We start from the raw sequence: 25,446 nt of genomic DNA, 5'->3' as shown, positions 1-25,446 counted from the left end.
GCAATGAGCACTAAGTAAACTACTCACTGTTTATATGTACCTATCTTAGTTTCCATCCAATTTTTCATACTTCCTTTTCGTTCCTCAGATGGTTACTCCGCTTGACTTTCATTTGGCTCCTCAATCAGTTGTAAAGCTGGTCTGGGATGTCAGCTTTTCAACTGATTCATGTGGACCAATTTTTCTTCGGTCTGTTCTCCTTTTGGGATGCAGATCTTGTAGGCAACAAGTGATATTTTATCTACAATTTCAAAGGCAACATGTCAGGACGGGAGAAACGTCTGCTCCTTGGTCTGATTGCTTTGACATTTGTACAGATACACCTTGTCCCTTAATTCATACTCTTTCTTGGTGGCCTTTAGATCATCAAAGGTCTTCATTCCTTCAGCCGACTTTTCTAAATTGGGATGAGCATAAGCAAACACATGCTGGAGGTGCTTTCTTAAATTTTCAATATGCTCATGAGTAGTGGATGCATTTATCAGTGTCTGTTCCTGAGTTATGTAGAGCAGATAGTGAGGTAACACCATTTGACATCTGGTCATGAGCTGAAATGGAGACATCTTTGTTGCACAAGATGGTGTAGACAGAACAAGCAGTAATCAGATGTCCCAACTGGGTCCAGAGTCTGCCACAAACTTCTTGTTTAGTTTTATCTCTCTACCCCCTCCCCTACTTGAGGCCAGGCAGTAGGCAATGTGGAGTTTTCTTTTTACCCCTAGAATCTTCCACATCTTCCCATCACCTCACTGGTGAAATGGCTTCCTCAGTCCAACTCAATCCTTTGCAGGAGGCCAACACGAGAGAGGATGTGGTTCATCATTAGTGCAGCAGCTGTCTCCGCCTTACGGGGCTTTAAGACATTCTACCCACTTTGTGAACAAGCATGTCACAGTCAACATGTACTTGTTTCCTCTAGAAGAGCAAATCACTGGTCCAATAGAATTGACTTGCAAATTTGACCAAGGCAGTGTCATTCCCCTTTGCTCTGTGTGTGATAGAACTGGGTTGAAATTGAACACACACAAGACACTCCTTTAGGTAAACGTCTAGTCCTGGCCCATGTGTGGCCAGTAAGCAACGTTGCGCAAGATTTCTAATGTCATGTGAAACCCCCTATCAATGGCAGTGGCCCTGTCATGGGCTTGGTTCAATATCAGGCTTTGGAATGAGGTAGGTGCCACCCACTGGTCACTGCCAGATGTACCTCTCCTTACCAACAAACCGTCTTGGATCCGGAACATCTTGAAAAACTTCATCAACACCCGAAGAACCTCTTTACTGGTATAATCCGACTCTGTTAGAGGAAAACACACAGGGTTTTGAATGTGTTGGTAGAATTTGCAAATGATCAAGTCCTCTTTCTGTGCAGTGATCAAATCTGCATCTGAGGTATCTTTACTCCACTGGGCAATTGAGAGTTCACTATTCGCATGAGTTTGTGACCTGGTGACAGCAGCAAATTGGATTTCCCACACCAGGGAGTCCGATTCTATGAAATACCCCTGCAGGGCTCTGGTTTTAGCCAGCTGGTCAGCCAGGTTATTCCCTTTCTTATCTGGCCCCTCTATTTTGGAAAAACCTCCTATCTTCTTCCAATAGATGGTCATCTCATTGGAGATCACCAGATTGTCAAAGCATGCCACAATTCCTCCATTTAATCAGGTGCTCCACGAACCCACTCCTGACATAATCAGAGTCAGTGATTAGGACCAGTTCATTGAGTGGGTGGTGCACTGCACTGAAGATGGCTTGATGAACGGCAATCAACTGCAACCTGACTACTTTGGGGTCCTATTTTGTAACCAGCAGACGTTTCCAGGGTATCATTCACCCAGGCATTCCCAATGCCAGCCACTAGCTCTTTTTCCCCGTTGTTATCAACATGGTAGGAGCACCCTTCCACATAAACTGTGGGTATCCCCTGACATATTTATTCTTCATAGATCTTGTGTGGGGAAGTTAAGTATGCCTCCATGTTGTTGATGGTTATTAGACTTTCGCCCTCCAAACAGTTTTATTGAGCACAATCATGCAAGTTTGTCAACTGATGCGCTAGGGGACTCTTCTTGTTTTGGCCATGTCTGACCTCCACAGGAAAGCCTTGCATAGATAGAATCTAGGAAGTATGTATGAAATTACTAACGTTCCCCACCCGAATTCTGTCACATTGGAGATATTGCAAGGGTTGGTGAGGAGTCTCGATAATGATGTGCTCCCCCTGGATGAATGGGTGGTAATTTTTCAACACCCACACCGTTGCCCAGAGTGCCTTCTCTCAGTCATTGCATTTTTCCTACACAGTGGACAAAGTCTTGCTTGTGTACGAGATGACTTTGTTTACCTTGTCATGATTTTGATACAACACCACTATTAGGCAAGTATCTGAGAACCCCATTCTCCAAGAAGAACTCCTAGTTTTTTATGGGGTAAGCCAAACAAAGAGCATGAGAAAGGCTTCTTCTCAGTTGTTTAAGCCAGACCCCACTCCCACTTGGATCTGGCCTTTAATAAATGGGCCAAGGGTCGAGTGACCTAAGAAGTACACTTGAGTCTTACACCACTGTGCCTGTAACGCTCACCTGATTCCCGTAGAGGCGCCGGTCTTGACTGGGCGTATACCGTATCTTCAAAGGTGATGTGTAACACACGGCTGGCTCTTTGGGCTGGACCTCTGTGCACTGTATGTCTGGCTCGAAGGGTAAGATGTCTGCAGATAGAAAATGTGGGATTAATGAACTGGGTTATTGAATGTCTCTCTCTTCTTCCCTTTCTCTTCTCCTGTAGAACCCCAAAGGTTAACGCTCTCACCTTAGGTAAGTGAACGCCGTGCTCTCCATTTGCCTCGAGGCAGGGTGCTGTAACCAGTTTCTTCACTGGATAAGGGGAGCAGGCCTCTTGACTTCAGAGGACTGCTGTCCGTCGTTTACTGCACGAACGGTAAGTTTCGAGTAATTCTAATGTCTTTAAAGTCTTTAGTAATGATGTCTCTTGTTTTGCAGGGTTCCGGCGATGGCAGATGGCGGGCTGAAGTGAGTTGAAGATGGAGCCCGTGTGATGAATAGAAGCGCCTGGAAGCACGTAAGTAAGCGCTTGTTGCCTGCTTCACGATGCGCTCTAACTGTCTTTTTATTTTGCAGGTACAAGTTCGGGGCGGCTGCAGGGTGCCGGAATACCCACTGGGTTAGATGTGGAAAGGAGTAATGGCACGTGAGTATTAAAGTTCCCCAATGTCTTTAAACGCACCTTGTTTTGTCTTTCAGATGCGGGATGCAGCGCCGAAGGCCTCCGGAGCGTGCGAAGAGTTGGTAAGCTTTTGTCTTTCAGATGCCGGAATGCAGTGTGAAGACCTCCGGAGCGCACGAAGAGTAGGTAAGCCTTTGTCTTTCAGATGCCGGAATGCAGTGCGAGGCGTTGGTGACAGCCGATGGACCAGGTAAGTGAAGAGCTGTCACTGAAGACCGTAATGCTAACCTGTTCTTTCTTGTCTTTATAGGTGTTGCTGAAGACTGGATTCAGAATGGTAAGCCTTTTTCCTTAGCCCCAGGATCAGATGCAGAAGACACGATGAGCGTTCTGCTGCTGAGGATGCAGAATAACGCAAAGCAAGATTCATCCATCGGGTGTGGTTTAAATAGCCTCCTGTAGTGCTTAGGTGTCTCCTTCCACAGCCACGCCTAAGAAAAGAGTTCCTGCTTTCCAGAAGAGTTCCAGTGTTCTGAATCTAGGGAGTGGCTCCTGCCCCACCCAACAGGAAAAGTAGTTCCAAACAGAAGAGGATCAGAGACTCAACTGGCAGGCAAGTAAGCAGCATGGTCTGCTGCAGGTAAGTCCACCCAAGCATTATGAGCCCGGCGCTTCCAGTGCTGGGACTGGGCATATTTATGAGCCTGGTGCCACTGGCGCCAGGACTGGGTCCAAAAGGTCCCAATTGGGACTGGTTGGCACTCGGAACCTGGGTTATGGATCTGCTTCCAAGGGAGTTGGGAAAACCCTGACCTTTTGGAAGCAGAGATCATGACAGTACCCCCCCTCAAGGCCCCTCCCAAACCGGGCTTCTCCGGGGGTTTTGGCTTGTCAGGAAATGTTCGGTGAAATCTTTTGATTAGGCGAGGAGCGTGGACATATTCAGCAGGTTCCCAGGATCTCTCTTGGGGGCCGTAGCCTTTCCAGTCAATTAGGTAAAATAGTTTAGATTTGGAGATCTTGGAGTCCAGAATGCTTTTGACTTCAAACTCGAGTTCTCCATCAACTAGGATAGGTTTTGGAGATTTGGTTAGTCGGGTTTGAGGTTGCACGGGTTTTAATAGAGAGACGTGGGAGACCGGATGTATCTTCATGTGCGGGGGCAAGTCCAACTTGACCGCTACTGGGTTTACTATGGTAGTGATGGAATAGGGACCAAGGTATCTTGGGTTGAATGTGCGTGGCCCTTTTAGAGGTAGACATTTGGTGGATAACCAGACTTGATCCCCTACTTGATATTGAGGGGCTTCCTTCCGATGTTGATCTGCTCCTTTCTTGTATTGTTCTTTAGCCCTTTGAAGGTGAGAAACAGCTTCCTTAAAGGCTTGGGTGATTGTAGAATGCAGGTAGTCTACTGCTGGTGTTTCAAGATCTTGGAGGGGATCCAACTCCGAGGTTCGAGGGTGACTGCCGTACAAAAGAAAAAACGGGGTTTTCCCAGTTCCCGAATGGACAGAGTTATTGTAGGCATATTCGGCTATCCAAAGGATGTCTTTCCAAGTTTTTTCAGTTTGTTGCAGCATGCAGCGTAAATACTGTTCCAGAGTTTGATTGGTCCTCTCGGTTTGTCCGTCGGTCTGAGGGTGGTGACTGGTCGATAGTCTCACATCAATTTGAGCCGACCGACAGCAACTTCGCCAAAAATGAGAAATAAATTGACTACCTCGATCCGAAATTAGAACTAAAGGAAAACCGTGCAGTCGGACGATGTTTTCGAGAAATTCTCGGGCCAGAGTTGCTGCTGTTGGCAAGCCTTTGAGCGGAATGAAATGCGCCATCTTGGAGAATAAGTCCACGATTACTAGAATCGTATTGTATCCGGAGCATGGAGGTAGATCGGTGATGAAGTCCATAGAAAGCGTAAGCCAAGGGCGAGGTGGGATGTCAATAGGGCGTAAGAGGCCTGCTGGTCTTTCCTTTTGACTCTTGTTTTGGGCGCATACTCCACAGGACATTATAAAGTCTCTGATATCTTTTTTCCAAGACGGCCACCAGAAGTAGCGCTTGATCTTTTCTGAGGTCTTGGCTATACCGGGATGTCCTTCCATTAAAGAATCGTGATAACAAGAGATTACTTTATTCTGTAAATCTGTGCTGGGTAGGTATAATCGTTCTTGGAAATACAATAAGTTGTCCTTTACTGCAAAGTCCTTTCCCTGCAGATGCCAATTCTGTATGTCTGCTGGAGTTACAAGTTGCCTGGCTTTATCCTTAACTTCCTCTATGGATTCTGTGGCGATTACACCCAGAATTCTTTGTTCGGGAATGATTGGTACAGGTTTAGGGTTGATCAAGTGTTCTTCCACTCCCATCCGAGAAAGGGCATCAGCTTTACCGTTTTTTGTACCAGGTCGATAGGTAATTATGAAGTCAAACTCGGCAAAGAATAATGCCCAACGGAGTTGTCTAGAGGATTGGGCTTTTGCGGTTTTCAAATATTGCAGGTTTCGGTGATCCGTAATCACAGTAACGGTGTGTCGGGCCCCCAGCAGATAATGCCGCCAAGCCTTAAAGGCAGACTTGATAGCCAGAAGTTCCTTGTCAGTAATCGTGTAATTGATTTCAGGAGGCGAGAATTTGCGGGACCAAAATGCCACGGGATGCAACTGATTGGTTACCGGGTCCTTTTGTGATAGAACTGCCCCCATGGCAAGGCTTGAAGCATCAGTTTCCACGATGTAGGGGAGTTCGGGGCGAGGGTGTTTTAAGATTGGTGCAGAGATAAATTTAGTCTTCAAATCCTGGAAAGCTTGTTCCGCCTCGGTAGACCATTCAAAACATTTGTTTTTCTTTAACAAGGCAGTGATGGGCTGGACTATTCGAGAGAATTCGGGGATAAACCTGCGGTAAAAGTTAGCGAAGCCTAACATGCTTTGCACACCTTTTACGGAGGATGGTGATGGCCATTTGAGAACTGCATCGACCTTCTTTGAATCCATACGCACTCCGCCAGGTGATAATATGAATCCCAAGAATTCAACTTCAGTCACGTTGAAAACACATTTTTCCAACTTAGCGAAAAGTTTGTGTTGACGCAATCTTTCGAGGACCATTTTCACGTGTTTCCGATGTTCAGATTCCGATGAAGAATAAATGAGGATGTCGTCAATGTAAACAACAACACACACATCTATGAGCTCTCTGAGGACATCGTTCATAAAATATTGAAAGGCGGCCGGGGCATTACAAAGTCCGAAGGGCATGACCTGATATTCAAATAGCCCATACTTGGTGCGGAAGGCCGTCTTCCATTCATCGCCCTCTTTTACTCGAACCAAGTGGTAAGCTCCTCTAAGATCCAGCTTTGTATATATGCATGCTTTTCTAACTTGGTCCAGGAGTTCAGGGATCAAAGGTAACGGATATCTATTCTTAACGGTGATCTGGTTCAGGGAGCGATAATCTATACAAGTTCTAAGGTCTCCTTCCTTTTTTGGAACGAAGAACAAAGCTGAAGAAGCAGGGGACTTGGAAGGACGAATAAACCCATTTGCCAGGTATTGATCCAGGTATTGTCGAAGGTGAAGGTTCTCAGGCTCGGTGAGGGCATAAATTCTACTACAAGGAGGAGTAGATCCAGGTATCAGGTCGATCTGGCAGTCATAAGACCTATGAGGAGGTAGAGAGTTAGCCTGATCCTTCCGGAAAACATCTTGGTATTCTAGGTATTCGGGAGGTAACTGGGGAGTCTCTGAAGAAATTGCTGCCAGTGCAACACCAGGTGGAGGGTGACAAGTAGAGACACATTCTGGAAACTGGACCGTTCTTGCTCGCCAATCGATCAGAGGATTGTGTTTCTCTAACCAAGGTATTCCTAGAATAATCTGAAACTGAGGGGCCTTGATCACATCGAACACGATCTTCTCATGGTGTCCATCTTGACTTACTAGCGTCACTTCTTGAGTGGTATGCGTTACTGGCCCGGAGGCTATCTCCGTACCATCCACCGTAGTAATGACGTCCTTTACAGCCTTGGGACAAAGAGTTAGATTCATCCTCAAAACCATTTCATGATCCACATAGTTGCCGATGGCACCGCTGTCGACGTAAGCTTCAATTGCATGTAATCGATCCGGATTATCAGGGCTAATGAGGACCATAGGTATCACGAAATGCGAGGTCACAGAACTGGTTTTCACGCTCGGCAAGAGGACCTCTATTCTTGTCGGGCGAGGTCGTTTCCCTGCTCAGAGTTTGTAACTTTGGTAACTGCAGCTCCTACTGCCTTCTTGGCAGGTTTCACCGGACAGTCTCGAAGAAAGTGCCCTGAGTTTCCGCAATAGAGGCATAATTGCAACTGTTTTCTCCTTTCCCGCTCCTTTTGTGTTAGAGGACCTTTCAGACCCCCTTTTTGCATGGGTTCCCCGGAGTCTACTCCTTTGGAAGGAGTTGGTGGTTTGGAAAATACTCGAGCATCAAACTTGGAACTATCGGCCTTCCTGTTCTGCAGTCTGTGATCTATTTGAACGACTAAGTCTATATAGTCCGAACAATCTTGTGGGGGATTCACTACTTGGGCTAACACATCTTTGAGCTCTCCGCGTAGACCTCTATAAAACAGCGTAATCCTTTTGTCCTCAGGCCAGTGAGTTTCCACTATCAGTCTGTTGAAAGACGCAATATAAGCCAAAAGGTCTTGATTACCTTGTCGCAACGAAAGAAGCTCATTGTCCAAGGCCTGCCCCTGTGAATGTCTTGCGAACAGTTTTTCCATACTGAGCTGAAAAGCTTGAAAATCATGGAGGACGGGATCATCTTGATTTACTAGAGGGATCGACCAGTCTGCCGCATTGCCACTAAGGTACGAAAGCACGAAAGCTACTTTAGCTTGATCAGTTGGAAAGGCTGCTGGCCGGCATAAGAAATGCAACCGGCACTGAGTGATAAATACTGCAAACCTCTTTGGGTCACCAGAAAATCGTTCGGGCGGAGCCAGAGGTACATTCCCAGGTAGGTTGATCTGCACTGGATTCATAGAGGATGTAGAAGGAAGATTTCCCCCAGATGCGGGTAACGGGGTCTGTCCGGCTTGTGACTGTAGCAATTGTCTAGCGAGATCATCTGTTCGCTCCTTGGAAATAATCAGTTCCCTTCTTAGAACGTTCGTTTCCTGACGGGCTGCATGCACTTCTGCCCTTAGTTCCCCAAATAACTGGGCTAGCTGGTCGGTATCCGAGGTTTCCATAGCGCCTGGACGGGAGTTTTGTGGTAGGCTTTGCGTTCTGTAACGCTCACCTGATTCCCGTAGAGGCGCCGGTCTTGACTAGGCATATACCGTATCTTCAAAGGTGATGTGTAACACACGGCTGGCTCTTTGGGCTGGACCTCTGTGCACTGTATGTCTGGCTCAAAGGGTAAGATGTCTGCAGATAGAAAATGTGGGATTAATGAACTGGGTTATTGAATGTCTCTCTCTTCTTCCCTTTCTCTTCTCCTGTAGAACCCCAAAGGTTAACGCTCTCACCTTAGGTAAGTGAACGCCGTGCTCTCCATCTGCCTCGAGGCAGGGTGCTGTAACCAGTTTCTTCACTGGATAAGGGGAGCAGGCCTCTTGACTTCAGAGGACTGCTGTCCGTTGTTTACTGCACGAACGGTAAGTTTCGAGTAATTCTAATGTCTTTAAAGTCTTTAGTAATGATGTCTCTTGTTTTGCAGGGTTCCGGCGATGGCAGATGGCGGGCTGAAGTGAGTTGAAGATGGAGCCCGTGTGATGAATAGAAGCGCCTGGAAGCACGTAAGTAAGCGCTTGTTGCCTGCTTCACGATGCGCTCTAACTGTCTTTTTATTTTGCAGGTACAAGTTCGGGGCGGCTGCAGGGTGCCGGAATACCCACTGGGTTAGATGTGGAAAGGAGTAATGGCACGTGAGTATTAAAGTTCCCCAATGTCTTTAAACGCACCTTGTTTTGTCTTTCAGATGCGGGATGCAGCGCCGAAGGCCTCCGGAGCGTGCGAAGAGTTGGTAAGCTTTTGTCTTTCAGATGCCGGAATGCAGTGTGAAGACCTCCGGAGCGCACGAAGAGTAGGTAAGCCTTTGTCTTTCAGATGCCGGAATGCAGCACGAGGCGTTGGTGACAGCCGATGGACCAGGTAAGTGAAGAGCTGTCACTGAAGACCGTAATGCTAACCTGTTCTTTCTTGTCTTTATAGGTGTTGCTGAAGACTGGATTCAGAATGGTAAGCCTTTTTCCTTAGCCCCAGGATCAGATGCAGAAGACACGATGAGCGTTCTGCTGCTGAGGATGCAGAATAACGCAAAGCAAGATTCATCCATCGGGTGTGGTTTAAATAGCCTCCTGTAGTGCTTAGGTGTCTCCTTCCACAGCCACGCCTAAGAAAAGAGTTCCTGCTTTCCAGAAGAGTTCCAGTGTTCTGAATCTAGGGAGTGGCTCCTGCCCCACCCAACAGGAAAAGTAGTTCCAAACAGAAGAGGATCAGAGACTCAACTGGCAGGCAAGTAAGCAGCATGGTCTGCTGCAGGTAAGTCCACCCAAGCATTATGAGCCCGGCGCTTCCAGCGCTGGGACTGGGCATATTTATGAGCCTGGTGCCACTGGCGCCAGGACTGGGTCCAAAAGGTCCCAATTGGGACTGGTTGGCACTCGGAACCTGGGTTATGGATCTGCTTCCAAGGGAGTTGGGAAAACCCTGACCTTTTGGAAGCAGAGATCATGACAGTGCCTTCTGAGAGAACAGTTTTGCTCCAGCATTCTGCAACTGTGTTAGAACATAGCAGATTTCAGCTATATGTTCCTCCACAGTTAAGCTTTTGATCAGAACATCATCTATATAAAACAGGTTTCCCCTTTCGCCCAAGTGAGGCATGGCCTTATATAGAAAGATGCTGAACTCATTACTGGAGTTGTACTATCCAAAGGGGGTTCAGGTCCACGTGTACTGCTGCCCCCGAAAGTAAAGGCAAGCTTGAACTGACGAATACTGTCCAGTAGCTGTTTGTCAGGTCAATGGTGGTGGACACTTTTGACCCTTGGATCTGTGCCAGCTCATGATCAATGTAGTGAAGTGGCCATCTTGACATGTGGACCCAGTTGTTTCTTTTTTTTTATTTAATAGTTTTTTCATAACGCGCCTAATACCGTACCTGAGCTCAGTTTCTAAGCGCGAATTCGGGATTCAAACCTCTGTTGCTCTGCGTTGTCTCGCTTCCAAGACCAGTGCGTTGCCCCTGTGCTATCCTTCCATTCAATTTAAATGTGGGAATGGTTTGATCTTTTGTTCAACTCCTTCAGGTCTGTACATAGTCTCAGTTGGCCGTTTGGTTCAAGTATCCCCAGTATCGGATTGTTGAAGGTACTGTGGATCAGACAAATTATCCCATGGGATTCTAAATTCTTAATAATCTCTGTTAGTGACTCCATGGATGCGAGAGGTAGCCGGTATTGTTTCACAAATACTGGAGCCATCTCAGGGTCTGTGGGAATGGTGGTTGAATGAATGTGCATCCACAGTCCTATGAGTCCACTGAAAAGATATCTTGGCATTCCAGGTAGACCTATTTCAGCTTTTGTCTTTGCTCCTGGGTCTCACAGGCATCAGCAAGATTGATCCTTTCCTTGACCATCTTCTTGACACCTGGAAAGACCTCGGGCTTGGCAATTTCAGCAGTATCCTCCAGTTAGGTGGAGAGATCTCTTTTGATGGTGTTGAACTGGCCAGTAGGTTCCAGGGCTTTGAAGTAGCGGTCCTTGACTCTGCACACTACCTCCTCCCTCCTGATGTCACAGGTCACCTATTCCACCCAATAGGGGAAGGAAGAGTACACCAGGAAATTCTCCCTATGCCTAGTAAAAATCTTTTCTGGAGGAATACCGTTGCTGATGTCGAAACAGTCGTTTGGGATTAGTCCCATGATTTCATTACCTAAATCAATAGAACAATGTCGGGCATCAACCGCCATTCCAATAAAGGTGTCTGCGCCCACAGTGATACTTAGAGGGTCGCTGTTGTCCACCAAGATTCGAATGTTTTTGTTTTCTAGGTCTACTAGAGGTGTCAGATTTAAATACAAACCTTGATGTTGAAGATGGGGATTTAAATTTATATAGGCGTCCTGATGTTTGAGGTTCTGTCCTCGCTTAATTTTGAGGGGACTAGTAAACTGTTGCACATGTCCTGGGATGGTAACCTCTTCTCACACCTGAAATTGAACCACATAAGGCAGCAATTGAGTTGACCAGAATGTTTTTTCAATGTTGTCAAAGCCCATGGGGGTACCCACCAGTCGTGACCAGGCTTTATCATTAATTATGTCCAAATTGATTGCAAATTGGTTGAGCATGTCACTGCCAAAATAAAAGATGGAAGGGACATCTCTCACGGCCAACAATTATGCTCTAAGCTTTTGTTACCAATGGACATTTTTAGCATACACCTGCTAAGCAAGAGATGTTTGGAGTTTGGAGTTTCCTGACCTACTTCCCATTTGTCAATCAAATTAAATGTGGGAATGGTTTGATCTTTTGAGCGTTTTATGAATAATTCTTGTTGAGGAAGCTCCTTCCATTATTCAGGCCTACTTTGGCGAGCACGGCTCCTCCCCCTCATTTAACTGAATGGGGAAAATCAACTGTTTGCCCTTTATCTGTATGTCCATCAGACTTTGAGTGGGTTCTTCCTTGTCTGGTTTCACAGGACTCACAGATTCTTCTGATTTTGGTCTGATGTAAAATGTTAGGGTGTACCCGTCCAGTGTGGATTGCCACTTAAAACTGGGAGATGATGGATTTTCAAGAATAGAGAAGGTTCCCATCACCAGTTTGTTCTCCTACGGAGATGACAGTGATGTCTGGGACTTGATTATTCTTGAAATGAAATTCTACTTTCTCAGAAAGTCAATCAATTAAATAACAGGTGCAATTCAAGCTTACATAATTGGTATTCATTTTTAATTTCAAAGGATGGTTAGTCTGGGTCCAGAGGACCTTGTTTACAGAGTCGATCAGCAGTGAAAACCTCCTCAGCAGATTGTTCCCCAGTAAACAAGGTGTGCCTTCTGGAGCCATGACTATCACGGGATGTTTTAATCTGTGATGCCCAATTTTAATTTCCAAATCCGCAGTCCCTTCAATGGAAATGCCATTCCCGTCGAAATTGTGGAGTTGTCCAGGAAATGGTGTGAGGGGAATTTAGTGGCCCTCCTCCGTCCTGACTTTTTGGACAGTTGGGTGACTTGGGATCCAGTATCCACCAGAACTAATAATTTACACTAAACCTGTACCCTGACTGGTGCATAAAATCTGCCTTCCTTCTCCTCCAAGGTGCAAAGAAAGCGTGAGTTATTTGTCAGCCCGGTGGTCGTTTTCTTGATATTGAAATGTGACACTGTGTGATCGTGGGCAATTTTCTGTGTCAGAAATCGGGAATCTGTAAAGAAAATGTTACAACTAACAATGGGTGGATTTGGGGAATCCTTTTTCTTCCCCAATTCTTTGCTGTCTCCCTTTTCGTGGAGGCAGTTCTAAGAACTTGTTTGGGAAAAGGACCCCTCCATTTCTACCTTGTCATTTTGAGAGTTGAATAGTTTCTTGTTTTGGGTCGGTCTTCATACTTACCTTGTCCCACTCATGGTCTTTTGGGACCCATTTTTCTTTGGGAGGGATCCCCCTGTTTCTGAAAGAGAATGTCTGCTTATCTGAGTCCTCCAGGGACTCTTCTCGTTCAAAGGGGATGATCTTAAGCTCTTCCGCAAAGTGGATTCTTCTTTGGCCTCTCCTGCTTACCGTTTGCTCTTTGGGTTCTCACATTCCAGGGGTAGCCGAGTCACTTTCAGACTGAGAGCTTTCTAGCCGTTTTGTGTGGGTGAGAAACGAAGCTTCCTCAAGGGCTTGGCATCTGCCCTCCATGCTGGCCCCTTCTCAGGAACTGGTGGTTTTTCTGATGGTTCCTCCTTTCATTTCCACACTGGGGCATCACCCCTGGGTGTTTCTGGCATTCAAGGAAGCAGGGTTAGGTTGAGGGTTAGACTGAGCCCTCAGCATGCACCACAGGTCATCGGTCAGTTGCTGGACCTGTGGCTCCAGCTGCAAGACCTTTTTTGGTTTGTAGGGAGGTCTTGAGTCATACCTCTGCTGCTCCCGAAAAGGGGAACTGTCCCTTCTCTTGGAGTAGCTCAGGTCCTGCAAATTTCCCCCATACCTTTCCATCCTGAATCCCCCTTCTCCCGGGTTCAGGAATCTATTGTCTTGCAACTGGGGATAGAGAGGAGGATTATTTTGGAAGTTCTGGTTTGGGGGATATCTGGGGAAAAAGTTCATATTGGGAGATGGAGTGACACTTCTCTCCCGGGGCAGTACTTCCCTGATTGTTTCCCCCTGCTGGGCTAGGGGAGTGTATACATACCCCAGGACTGGCTTGGTACCCGTGTGCCTAGGGGCTAAGGGTTCATTGTCTGGGCCCCTGCCTGACTGCCATTCGATTGGGCCAAGGTGGGGGTTCCTTTCTGCCTTCCATTTTGCTTGTTTTCAGGAGGGCTACTTTTAGGCCCCCCGTCTCCAGGTCCAAAGGAGGGGTAGTTCTCACCTCTGCCACCTTTGCAGCAGCAGGTGCACTAGACGGTTTAGGGGTCTTGGGGTTGTTTTTATTCTCAGTGGGCTTTTGGACCTCATAGGTCAGGGTGGCTTCTTCAATTACCCAATCCAGGGTCATGTGCTCATGAAATACACGCACCAGCTGAGTAATTATGTATTTGGGGAGTGCATGGAAATAGGTGGTCACAAACACCCTACTATGTGTGTTCACTCGTTAAGTCTGTGCAAATGAATGCTTTAGCTGCTGGCTGCACAAACTCCCTAGGCGCTTGATCCTTCCCACATTGAAAATGATATGCAGCCTTGGGGTCTCTGTGTGAAGTAAAATGTTTCAAAATGGCTGCTTTGTAGGTGGACCATTTATAATGATCCTGATCCTCCAACCCTGCAAAGAAACTGGAGTACTCATGTGAGAAAGTCCATTTAGCAAATGCTATGCAATTCACATCATTTCTGATCTGGAATAATGCCATCATCTGCTCATAAAGTTCCAAGTGCTCCCATACCGAATGCTTGGCATTCTTATGGCATGGGGTCAGGAAGCTCTTTGTGGCCTTGATTTGCCTTATTGGGTCTTTCACAAAACCCTTGCTCTGTTTCCCTGTCTTTTCTTTTCTCTGCACCTGAGTCCATTCATTGTCTGACTCAGGCCTACTCTTTGTACTCCATTCCCTGTCCTCTAGGTGCTCCTATCTCTATGAGATCTGGAATATCTCCCAGAGTCATAGGATCTTGACTCCTCACGCCTGGACGCAGTGAACTCTCAGGGTCACCTTCCCAGTAGTTACTTTTCGGCTGAAGAGGTCACTCAGTCTCTTCTTCCCTTCTTTCAGGTAGTCTGGGGAAATTCCCCCATACACCTGAATGGATGGAGGTTTTTAATATGCTCTTCCTGGGTTAAGTCTCTGGCTTTTCTCTTCCAGCAAAGTGGGCCGGGTGGTCTCTTTATATCCTCATATTCTGCAAGTCTAGCTCCCTGATCTTATTATCATAGGAGTTTCCCGGTTCAGAATTTCTCACAAGAATCCTTTTGACCTCCCAAGACACACTGGTCCAGTCATCTTCCCTTCCGTGTGGTAGAGATGAATACTCATCAATATCAGACAGGGACTGGCCTTCTGGATCAGTTGGGCTTGGCCTGGATAGGTTTAACTGCCTCATGTCACCCTGTTCTTGAAAGGTGGCATGCATGAGGTTGGTTCCCATTTGTACATGTGAGGTTGTAAATGATTGGCATGAGGCCCCTGCTGGGAGTGGCGCCTCATCCCATATCCGATTGGTCAGGATGTCTCAGGGCCTGTTTATAATTTTCAGTTTCCTTGGTGAGACTCTCACACCTGTGTCTTTCCTTTCCTTATTTCCTGTTGGTAGTCAGAGAGCTAGCTTTTTAATTCTGAAATTAAGGCTAATTAGTGTCAAGCACCCTGCTCTGAGCTACCAACCAATCTTTTGTTTGCTACACCTCATGCTGAAGTGATTCATTCTCCCTCTGTGAGCCTTGTATGCTGCTTGCATATTCAAGGTGCTTTTCCTTCAGGAGAATAATCTCTTTCTCTTGCTCATTCCTACAATTTACTGCCTCTAATAGTTCAGCTTCTTCGGGAGGATATCTCAGGGGCAATGCACTCACCTTGGAAGCAAGATGACGTGGAGCAACACAGGTTTCGATCCCTGGGTCTGCGCTTAGAAACCTTTGGGTATTAAGTGCGCTATAAATAACCAATTACAATTACAATTTGTCTTACATGTGCTACTAGCTGATTCCTTTCTTCTCTAATTCTGATCAGTTCCTGAGGACCTGAATGTTCCTTCTCTGCATCCACTTTCAACTTGAATTCATCTTGTTCTTTGACGAGTTTTAAATTCCATTGTTTCAGAATATTTACATTCTGCCTCATTTCTTCAAATTCCATTTGTGAGTCCATTTCTTTAATGATGGACAGACTATTTTCCCTTTCCAATTCCCTAATTATTTGTAATTATAAGTTTGCTGGTTCGGTAGTAACGGCGCTGGTAAGCTACCAGCGCCGTTACTACCAGACCGGCAAACTACAAGTTCTGCTCACGGGTGCCTTTTCACCCGCCAGGTCTGACCTGGCGGGCGTACTGGCACCCACGAGCAGAGCATGTCGGATGCACCGGCACCATTCACGAATGGTGCCGGTGCATCCGGCTTCCCCATTCCCATTGAGCCCTATTGGGCTCAAACGGGAATGGCGAAGAATATTTTCCGGCACCCGCGAATGGGCAATTACCGGGTCCAACACGGCCATAATGACCCAGTAATTGACCATTCGTGGGTGCTGGGTAAGAAATGATACTGGCGGCAGCCGTGCCGGTTTTACCAGCACGGCTACCGCCAGTATCATAATGAGGCCCAATGTCATCTAACAACCTTCTGTTATGACCAGTCTGGTCTTTCAATTGGGAATGCAGTTGACTTACAGTGTCTGCACCCTCAGTGCATGCATTAAGCAGTGCAGCAAACTCTATCTCTCTCTCTCTGCACTGGCTTGCTGTTGCATTTTCAGCTCATCCTGTAGTTGCTCAATGAGCCTTTTTTGTTATAACTTTCTCTCTGCTGCATTTTATCTCCAAGCTGTGTGAATTCTTTCTCAGCCTGTTTTTAGTCCTCAGTCTGCTTCATAATATCAGCCTTACTCTTTTGCACTCGCTCTTCCACTAACTACATGTGGAAGTATAAATGAGCTGTGAGCTGAGCCATTTGACTCAGTGCTTCACAAGTGTTGTGGGTCATATAAAATGCCTCTAATGTTTTGTGCAATATCTCACCTTCACACTAAATGTCAGTCCTAACTGAGATGACCTGTTGCACCATTCTAGTTTGCCAGCTCCCGGCTTTGCCCTCACCCTGTTCTCCTCGAAGGAATAGCTTAGCCATGAGGTGCTTCTTGGCATCACCCACTTCTATGGTAGTCATCTGAAAAAGACTTTTGCAACTTTTGTAAAATTTTCTTTGCACAGGGGCTGTTCCTTCACCCTGTTCCTGCTCGATTTCTACATACAACTTCACTTTCTGCCTCTACACAGTCGTATTTTTCTACACCTGTGAACCTCAGTGGAACACAGGGGCCAAGCATTACAGTGGTGTTTTAACAATGCACAGTGACCTTATATATACTTCAATACAGTTACACCAAATGAAAATCCTTTCACCAAAACACTTGTCATGAGTCAACAATAATAGACCAGATCCCGGCGCATCAGCCGCCAATTCGTCGCATCATACTGAGACCACCTTAACCTGGGGAGTTCCTTCCCACCCCCAATCAAGGAGCCCTGCAATACTTGCTTACATTTTTTTGAGAGCTGGTCTTACTGAAGACTCATATAGAAACACACAAATCCCCCCCCCCCCGTGCCCACAATGAGCCAAGAACCAGGCCAGGGTATAGGAAATGTATGTGTATCTATTAGAATGATAAACAATGGAGATCACACTAAAACGACACACGCCACCTTCTTTGTGGCTCACAATTAAGCTTCTTGTTACAGAAATAAATCACAGGAATTGGGTGCGAAAAACACACATCACAATTATTTGCTTTCTACAGATTACACTTCAAGAAATAGCCAAACTGGGCAATGAAAAAAAAATCATTTACATATGTAGTGCTGTGCAATTTCGATTTTCCTGTGTGCTTAAAATGCTAGCAGTTTACAGATTGATACAAATGCATATGGCAATTATGATTTCACCCACACTTTTGCTTTACAATAAACGCAGGATGATTTGACAATTTGTTCTTCAGACGACCCTCACTTAAAGGTCTGTGTTGGGGAAGTTGAACAATAAAGATTGGGATGATTTAAGAATTTGGGATGTCAGACCCCCCTGTAATTAAAGGAATGTGTTGGGGAAGCTAGACAGAAAAACTGGGATGATTTTGGGAATGTTGGATCTCAGACCCACCTCCACTTAAAGGCCTGTATTGGGGAAGCTTGACAGAAAACAAATTGTGATGATCTGGGGAATTTCGGATCATAGACCCCCCTCCGCTTAAAGGCCTATGTTGGGGAAGCTGAACAGAAAGAATGACCAACATATTACAGACAATAATTTTCAGCACACACTGGGAATGAGCTTTGTTACTTTCATATTTTTACAAAACTCCTCCTGTGGTGTTCTGCCAAATGGGGAATGAAATTAATATTTTAGTTAAATAGGCTAAGGATCTACATAGTGTTGCCCCCCCCCCCTCGCTCCTGCCCACTGTAAAGAGAAGGGATTTAAGGCATGCAGACTCCCCCAACTTTTGGTTGCAAATTATGCAATTATACTTACATTTAAAACTTCTGTTTAAAGTTCAGGAAAGCAACCTGCATTTCAGGACCCTCTGGGAGGACAGGGCAGGGGGCAGGGGTCTGGTCACTCGACTCCCAAGGATGGTCCCCAGCTCTTCACCATAGGACCCCGTCAGCTTTTAGGCCTTCCCAGAAATAGATAACTCCACCCAGATGCAAAGCTTAGCAGTCTCCTCTGGTATTTCCTTGCGGCTGTCAGATGGCAATTTTCAGCAGCTCTGTCCCATCTCCAATAGTGCATCCACTTTATATATCAGTGATGACACCATTAAGATTTCAGTTTTGGGCAGTGCCATGCAATAATTCCCACAATCAGGATTGGACAGTCACTCTCCTCCCGAATCCAGCCTCTCTCTAAGGATTGGTTTAGGATTCTGGAACAGACATATGGCAACTTCCATTTGAAATGTTGCAAAACTTCAGAATGTATTAATAACTGCCATTATATATATATATTGTGAGGCAGGCATGGTATCACATGTAAGGACACAGACGTAAAAAAAGATACAAATTTCAACACCTTTATTAAGTTTGACTGGGGTTGGGGAATAATGGGAGTAGTCTCGACCATCAAATTAAAATAAAATGGTCCAAGTCAATCAGTCAACCCAAGGAAACCGTCTGTGACGGAAACCTATACTTGCCCTCACATTTCACAATAACTAAGTGTGGGAAAATGGATGAAAAATAAAGAGTGTATTAAAAGAATGTCCGAATGGCAATGAAAGTGGCTCACCACTCCCTTCCCCAAGTTCAGTTCAATGGGGTTCTTACAAAGTTCCTTCAAGGTGAGTAGTATGCACAGTTTAAAGTTCTCCCATAAATCTGTTAGGCTTTTCTCACCTATTTCAATGTCAGGTCAATATCCATCATCTCAGTTCTCTTCAAGAGATTCTTTCGGGCTTCCCTCACCCGGCTTCAAACATCTCAGCTTCTCAGAGCTTCACAGGCTACCCGTGCTTGTCTTCAAACCCTTAAACATGGCTGAAACACTTTCCAGCTAAACAGCTTCACCTCTCTGAGCTTGGGGAAAGTTCCTTCCCCAACCTTTGTGCTTCTCTTTCAGAATGTTCACCTATCAGAGACCTTCGCAACCGCTTAGTATTATCACCCGCATACGTGACCACTCCGACAGTAGGGTCCTTATTATTCTTGCTTTGCCAGAGACCTTTGTAACTGCATAGTATTCTCCCCCTCTGCGTGAGCACTCTGACAATAGGGTTCGTTTCCTAATATCTGTGCCTCTTGCACTTGGTTTTGCAGAACTGGCCCTCGGCCGCTCTGTTCCTCATTTCACAAAAGCATATAGTTCATTTGGATGGGCCCACGTCCACTCTGTTGCTCGTTTCACAAAATTGTCCATTCACTTTCACATTAGCATTTTGGGATCTCTGCACGCTCTCTTTCCCTTTGTGCCCTTCCCTTCAATGGCTTTCAACACATTTTACTTTCACTATTCTTTTAACTTTCACAAAGCGTTTAGAAATGTGCCATCTCACATGGCAAAGCTCTGTTACTTTGTTCCTCCTCAGCTTCCTTGCCTGCTAAATACTTCCAAGCTTTCAATTCAGTGTCTTTATCCTTCAACGCATAGCCTCGCTTGTAAAACTGTAGCATTCACAATCACGCTTATCACATACCGGGTTCTCCTTTCTTTGAACTCACTGGCTGTGATTGCTTTTACACGAGCTTCAGTTTTCAACTCATTGAGGTCAGGGTCTTGCCCACCTGAGCCTCAGACACTACTGTGCACCCTCGCAGCCCAGCGGTGGAAACAAGCAGTTTGCTAGTGCATGGAGGAAAGGGAAAAGCCTGCACCTTGCGTCGCTTGTCGGAATTCTTCTGGCTTCTTAAAGACACACCTCCCTCGCCACGCTTTCTCCTGCCTCAACTCGCAGCCTGTCAGCTTCTTGTTCTCCCTGGCCTGGTTCTCTAAAGATCTCTCTCAGCTGCTCCTCCGTCTCACCTTCCAGCTTGCCTTCCTTCTCAGCCCATCTTCCTGTCCATGTCTTTCCGTGATCTACCTTTTATAGTTTAAAAAATTGTCCCTGAGTTTCAGGTGTGTGTGATTGTGACTGAGTGCCTGACCTTGCCTGGCTTTATTAGTGGGACAAATCCAGTCCATGTTACTAGTGGTAATATACCTAGTCCCAGTCTTCCTCCTCCTCATCTCAGTAGTTGGACTGATTAGGAAAAGAGGGGAGTTGTAGTATCCCATAAAGGTAGAGGGAATATGGGGTGAATAACTGTCAGGAAACGGGGATACCATGTCTCACCTTCTGGTGTCTCATCCCCACTCCGTGAGAATCCCCTAGCCAGGTGATCCTTCCTCGCTGGTCCACCCCCAGGGTCGGGATCTAATAGCGATGGCTCTTCCCAGGCCACCTGAATAAGGGATCCCCGTGCACTGAGTCGTGAAACACCTTCAGGTGTTTCACAATACATATTCCGCTTCAGCTAATCATGGTGAATTTATTAAAACAACTGCCGGGTCTGCACCATTTTGCATGACCATTTGGACATTTTCTGTCATTTTTACAAAAAGCATAACAGTTAGGACCATGTAATTCACTCCCCACATTCCCAATTTTACCCTCCACCAGTTGGCCAACTCTCAAATTTGGAACATGTTCAGAGCAGCCAGGAACACCTTTTAGCATTACAATTCCCTAAGTCGCAGGTGGATGAATTGTATTTCAACAAGACCACCTCGAAACTATCTAAAAATGACACAGAAATAAAGACAGTAGAACTTATGGTAACTGAGAAAAATGCCTTAATGATAATAGTCCTTTTAAATTAATAGCAAATCTTTATTTTATGCAAATTGTAGCTCTCTGATCTCCAGGCCATTTGCCACTCTGCGCCAGCCTGTGACCAGAGTTTTTGTGTTAGTCACTTTACATACTAAAGCAGTGACAATGAGTGACCATATCACCCTAAAAATGACTTTGCAGCTCGCTGATGGTGTCCCCAGAAAGAAGTTGATAGCCAACCCCTCCGTAAATCTACAGGGCAACCACCTCTGTTGATCCCAGAGAAATATAAATACTCGAAATGAGGAATTGAAGAATTGTAGAAATAAGTTTGATCTCCAACTCACAAAGTATGACTGATCTGAAAACTATGGTAACAATGCTTAGAGCCCATGATAAGCCTTATTGATCAGTAAAATTTAAGGGCCATAAACCATGGGTCCCTTATGATGCCGCCATGGTAGATAAAAAACGTCTTTCTAATGCAGAGTGTCACAAAAGTGAGGCAGTGTTATGCTTTGTCCATGGCTGAGAGGAAGTGCAGAGTACCTGCAATTAAGCAGGCCTACAGGCGATGGCTCAGAGGTTACCGCTATGAAGACACAAATGTAAAATGGAAGTACTTAAATAGGATCATTTGAACTCATCATTCTAAAAGACTTTGGTACATGATCCGTCCTCTTAGATGTGGACAGCTGGCCATTGAAGTTAGTCCTATTTGTGCTGAGGACTGGGATGGGAACCCAATCTGTCCAATCTTTCGGATCTGCCTATGGTGGACACTATTGTTTGGCAGAAAGTGTTGGCCGCCAATTATGTTGACCTGATTAAGAAAGTTAAATCGTCGAGGGCTACTGGTCCTGATGGGCTCTCAAATATTGTCCTCAAGAAAACCCCCTCCCTTTGAGCCGAGATCTTGAAAATGCTGTTTATTTGTATCTGCAAAACGGGAATTGTCCCAAGTACTTGGCGTGAGTCTATCCTGACCCTTGTTTATAAACAGGGCATGACAACTGATCCCGGCTGTTATAGGCTGCTGGCCATGCTGGATTCCAGTTCATAAATGTTTGCAGGTATTTTGTGTGAATTGCTCACCCAATGGTTAGACGAGCAGCATCTCCTTGCAAAACATAATTTAGGTTTTAGAAACGGCTTTGGAACTAAGCATGCTTTGTGGGTCCTTATGAACCTTATCTCGGATGCCTATAAGTGTACAGCAACCCCTATGTATGTCTGCTTTGTAGACTTTAGTTAAGCATTTGACTCAGTTATCCGGTCTAAATTATGGGATTAGCTGAAGGGGTCAGGCATCGACGGTCCGCTACTTTATCATACAACTTTATAATAGCATAACGGTACAAGTTTGTTTGTCTCAAGACGGGGTTCTGTCACTGCCTATTGAGACAAATGTGGGTCTGAAGCAAAGCTGCGCCTTTGGGGCCAATACTTTATAATCTGTACATGTCTGATTTGGATAGGGCCTTATCGACTACTTTCCCCCTCATTATGGAGGTGAAGCAGTAAACACTCTTACGTACACTGATGACATAGTCATCTTGGATAGAACTCCAATAGTCCTACACTGAACACGCTATTAACTTATGCTGAGGAGAATGGCTTAAGGATAAATATGCAAAAAACTAAAATAATGTTTTTTGGTAAAAGATCAAAGAAGGGTGTCAAATATAACTGGACATTGGGATCAAAAAAAGTGGATCAAACAGATTCCTACAGGTACCTGGGGATCGAAGTAAAGGTTACACCCACCTCCACCCACCTTTATGACTCAATCTAGCCCAAGATCTGGTCTAGGTGGTTGGTCTTAGAAAATTTGATTGATAAGTGGGGTGGAAGCTCTCTGGAGGCAAAATTCATTGCTTATAAGACCGCAATTATTCCTGGGATCACTTATGCTTTGGAGATTTTCTCTAGGCAGGCTATAAACTGGCTGCCTAAATTAGAGGGCAAAATCTTGAGGTCACTGCTGAGCTTACTGCGCTCAGTTCCAGTCGAGATGGTAAGACTGGAACTGGGCTTGCAATCTCTGATGCTCCATTGGTTGGTTGCCGCCTGTAAATTGTGGGTCACCATACAATTTGGCAGGGATAGCAAGACCTCCTTAATACATGCAAGTGTGCTACATGCTGAACAATACTCATGTAATGTCTGGTTTAGAGATCTGGAGAGCATGGTTCTTACACACTGTTCAGATGTAGCACTATTGTGGCCCTGTGAACAAGATGTACCTGAATTGATGTTCAGAGCTGGAATTATGACAGATCTCGGACCATTGCTCAGCTAGAAGGAAAGCGTAAATATGCACAGTATACCTATCAGGGGGGATTTGCTAATGCCCCGAGGAAGTATCTGATGAAGTGGCGTTTTCCTGCCTTAATCCGATTTGCCTTATCAATGTGTTTGGACACTTTGTCAGTCTTTGGTGTACGGGGAGCTTGGCTGGGCATACCTTTTAAAGAGAGTTTGTGTCAGCTGTGCAGTATACACATTGAAACTTCACGTCACATTCAAACTTCATGTCCGAAGTTGTATGCAAACTTTAACCTATATGAAAGTGATCAATTTTGGAGTATTTTAGTTGCGAAAGACACGAATGTGGTGTGGTGTGAATGTGGTGGTCTCTTCTGCTTACCAGCTTTGGTTAAGGGTAAAACCCAAGTTGGAGGGAAAATAAGGGGCCTACTGGTGTTAACCTGTTGCAACAAGGGCACTAGCAGAAGGTTGTTTGAGCCTCTGACGATGAAATAAAATAAGGGCACTATTGGAAGGTAATTGAGCCTGTGATACGGAAAGGGAATGAATGCCTGGTAAATAACTCTTCCCTTTAACTGCAAGGTTTAGTATTTTTCTTTTATGTGTTTCTTGTTATAAACCTGCTTTGTAAATTAGCTTTTGTTGTTTTATTTCCCTGGATGTATGAGATTTTATCATTTTAAATATGTACAGTACATTTTTCATTGTAATTTTGGTAGTGTAAAAAGTTGTTGACAACTGTATGCACTTAAATATATAAAATCTAAAAAAAATGTGTCACTTTTTTTTGTTTGAAGTGTAGGTTGCAGATCGTAAACACCTGAGAGGCCTTGGCAACACAGAGATCCCCCACTCCACATTCCAGTCATGCACTGGCGAGAACATTTGGCTTGCACAGAACTGCCTTCAGAGACGGTAGGTCTGGGGACACTTGGTTTTCAAAACCCTTTAGGCAGGCCACAAGTTGTTGCAGTTGTAAATAGTGGGGATGCACAAACCAGGCTTGCAGTGGGGGATTCCATTTGAGAATTCTGCCCAGAGACCCACCATTTGTCCTTGGCTGAAAGGAACTCACATGTTGCATTTTCTAACATCGGCCTTGATTCTTTGAAATACAGTCGGCCTCATTACGAGGTTGCCGGTCCGGAAACAACGATACCGGTAAGCTTGCTGGTACCGTTGTTTCTGGACCGGCAAAGTACGAGTTCTGCGAGTGCGTGCCTTTTAGCCCACCAGGTCTGACCTGGCGGGCAGAAAGGCACCCGCTCGCAGACCTTGACAGATGCACCGGCATCATTCATGAATGGTGCTGGTGCATCCGTCCTCCCCATTCCGATTGAGTCCAATGGGACTCGAATGGGAATGGGAAGAAAAAAATGTCGGCGCCCGCCAATGAGGATTTACCAGAACCGCCGGGCCTGTAATGCCCTGGTTAGTCCCCATTGCCGGGCGCCGGGAAAAAAAAGACTCTGGCGGCACCCGTGCCATTTTTACATAATGAGGCCCAGTATGTTTTACTGATCAGATTTCACTTTGCTTTTGCGCTGAAAGTACAAGGCTGTTTCTTTCAGTTATTAATAAAATACAATTTTAATTATCTACTCTTCATTTTCCTGCTGAAAAGTGGGTCTGAATTGTCACAGTGCACCACCTTTTGATGGGTGGCAGTTTCAGTGAAAATGCTGCATTTATTTCTCAGCCAGCAATGTGATGTGCTCTTCCAATCTGCACTTTGATTACTTTTTTGTTTTAGCTTTCTCTGGATTTCCACTGCAGAAAGACACCCATATAGTCTGCCTCTAGCCTACAAGAACGTTTCATGGAAACCAAGAGGGCTTTTCTTTTCAAATGTTTGCCGGTATTTTGCATGTGAAGCATACTAATAGCAGGAGCCGCAAAGGACCTGCTTCTAGCACCAGCCTACAGGGCCCAACAGGAGCCACTGTCTCGGCAGGACAGCCAGCAATTACCACGGACCAGGACCCCACAGGGGGCTAGAGACTGCATACAATAGACCCACGGGTCGAAACACGTGTCGGCTGACAAACAAGGGACACAATTGCCCCTAAATGTACTAAATGCATACCAACTGAATGTTAAAAACAACTCAGAAGTAGCAAAAAAATAAAAGCGAAAAATGCATCGCAATAACCACTGTTTTAGAACTATTCTTTGAACGACTGAAGTAAGATAACCAGGAGAAATCTCTCTTTCTACTAATATATATATTTCAGTTTGAAGGTTTTGTTATAAAGGTTAGCAGACCATTTGTTTCAGTGGGCCCTTCAGTTCTGTTGGTTT

This window comes from Ambystoma mexicanum, chromosome 11 (assembly GCF_040938575.1).
Source record: "Ambystoma mexicanum isolate Mex_15411 chromosome 11, UKY_AmexF1_1, whole genome shotgun sequence".
NCBI classification, from domain to species: Eukaryota; Metazoa; Chordata; class Amphibia; order Caudata; family Ambystomatidae; genus Ambystoma; species Ambystoma mexicanum.
The sequence above is the reverse complement of the archived record's forward strand: the minus strand, read 5'-3'. Positions refer to the sequence as shown.